The following is a 2,575-nucleotide window of genomic DNA, read 5'->3' on the forward strand; positions in this document are numbered from 1 at the left end:
ACTATAGGGTTAGTCGATGGGGTCATTTCATTTTAAAGGTAATGTTTGTAAGAGATTATTCATTGTATTATTGTGTGCCTCCTACTTATGTGCACTGCATTGTTTTTAATCAATTTCTACCACTCTCTTGTAGGATGGAGAGCCTATTGTCAATGCTCTTGTCCCAAGGACAAATATGTCAGAGACCAAGCATGCAAGCTGGTTGGCAGGGGAGGGGTATAGGCAAAAGATTAGTCTTTATGATGCTTGTGTGACAGATCTAATCAATGCTTACTTCCAATGTGCCAGACAACTGGCTTTCTTGGAAGGAAAATACACAGGTTGTGGGCCTACATTGGAGCTTTTGGTTGAGAGAGCTCTTTCTCGACAGAAAGCAAGTCCATCCCCACTAGCTACCTCACGAGCAGTGGATGATGCAGTGGCGGGGACCCCTATGTTTTCAAATAGGGTAAAATTCAAGGGTGAGAATAAAACTATTCGAGCCAAAAGGCCACTACACGACTCGACAGAAGAAAACTTTGGCAACTCTAGCCATAGGCCTGAGTTTAACTATGTGACAAGAGAGAGGTTAGAGCCTGCAATAGAGGTCGATGAGCAATGCAAAGTTTTAGAGAGCCTTGAAAGTGATGTGCATGATACAAAGTGGGCCTTGCGGAGGATACCAACAGTGAATCGAGTTGAGTGCAACCACTGGGCATCAGGGAAAAAGTGTAGCTCAAGGTTGCGAGGGGGTGATGTCAGTCCTTGTTTTTGGAGTGATTGTCAACTATCCTCCTGGAAAAAGGAGAAGTATTGCTATTTTTGTAATACAGATGTTAGGCACACTTGGAAAATTACAAAGACAATATTACCTCCACCAGAGGATGTCCCTTGTGTTTGGCCCATTGCTAAAGGTACCAAGTTACAAGTGAAAGAAGCCTGCAAGCTTATTAGAGCAGGATATGACATTGGTATTCCTCTTGAGTTTTTTCTAGAAAAGGAGCTTGCAAAAGGCACTAGCGAGATAAACAAGGAGGTGAAACAATTTCCATATCGACGAGGAATTTCAAAGGCTGCATTTGGTCAAATCACTGCAGCCTTAGATATGCATGCAGAAGTTGTAGGCAGCCATATACATATAGAAGGGGTAAAGGAAACATTTAGTATTAATCCATTGACCAATGGGAGCCAAGACACATCTCTGATAGAGGTCACTATTCAGAAGAATCCAATGTGTTCATGTGTGGAGTTCAGAGATAGAGTGGCCAAGAAAAGACCATATCTTGCATGCAAGCACATATACTTTGTGTTCTTAATGATTCTTGGACAGGATGTGAACAACAATATGCATATTCATCAAGTTTGTATTTCTGAGAGAATTGTAAAAGACATGCTAACTAAGTCTATTAGAAGTCATCCTCAACAGCTTTAGGAACCTGCAACCCACTTTAGTTGAAATATGTATGGGGGTCATGTCATACCAGCTGAACCGTAGTACTTGTTTTGGAAATGTTTTGGTTATTTTATAAATTTTCCTGTCTATTGTCTTTTGTTTGCTAATGGCTCTCCAACATTGTGAATACTATAGATTCAATATCTTTTTAGCGAGCCAAGCAATATGGGTTTAATAGTGATTTTTTGTATCTGCACCATTGGTTCGAAAAAAAAATTATTGCAATGGTCATTTTAGAACATTTCATGTCTTCTTTGTTTGATTGCTACAGAATTGCACTGTGGTTCCACTCTCTCTTTAACATTTCATGCTCGCTTAACATCATACCATGCCCCTACCTGCTCACTTTCACAAGAACATGAGCTCTACTCATTGCTTTGTGCTCGCTGCTCTTGGCTCGCTTTTTGACCACCCCCCAAGTAAAAAATTAAACCTTGATACAAACTGTATAGAGTAGATGGATAGGAAAATTTGCACATATTGAACACCCAAATAGATGGCTAGTGAAGCTTGCATTATTTTCTAGTCTTTTACAACACCCTAGTATGAATATCCTAAACCTCAACATGATTTGGGATGTTTTGCTTGAATTATGTATGCATCAACATATTTACATGCTTTTTAATGAACTTTGAAAAACCATTAAATTTATACATTTTCAAACTTTCATGTCCCACACTCCAAACTCTATGCATAACATGCAAGGTAACTTTTTAAGAATGCCTCTACATGACATTAATTGCAAGTAAGGAAAATAAATTAATTCATTATTTTACCAAAGCACACGATTATGAAGAAAAAATATAGCAAATTAACTAGAAAAATCATGACTCACTAAAAGAGTTCACAACACCAATAGATCATCAATTTTTACAATGGTGCCAATTGGGCAAATTTCAATTAGAGACTCCTAATTCCTTGATTTATCCAAGATATCCTTGATCTTGTGCATCCTATTTGGTCCTTGGATTGTGTACCAACGTATAGTGCCTACTATGGCCTTTAGGTCCTCCATCCTTAAAGCAAGTGCTAAAGATAACACCCGAGTAGTTGCTACAAAAACTATACAAGGCTTGTTGGCACTTCTGGTGATGGTATCTTTACATACATACTTGTTTAGAGATCTACCTCTTGCTTGATGTG

This window comes from Cibotium barometz, chromosome 6, assembly GCF_041138505.1.
Source record: "Cibotium barometz isolate CiBa-2024 chromosome 6, ASM4113850v1, whole genome shotgun sequence".
Classification (NCBI taxonomy): domain Eukaryota; kingdom Viridiplantae; phylum Streptophyta; class Polypodiopsida; order Cyatheales; family Cibotiaceae; genus Cibotium; species Cibotium barometz.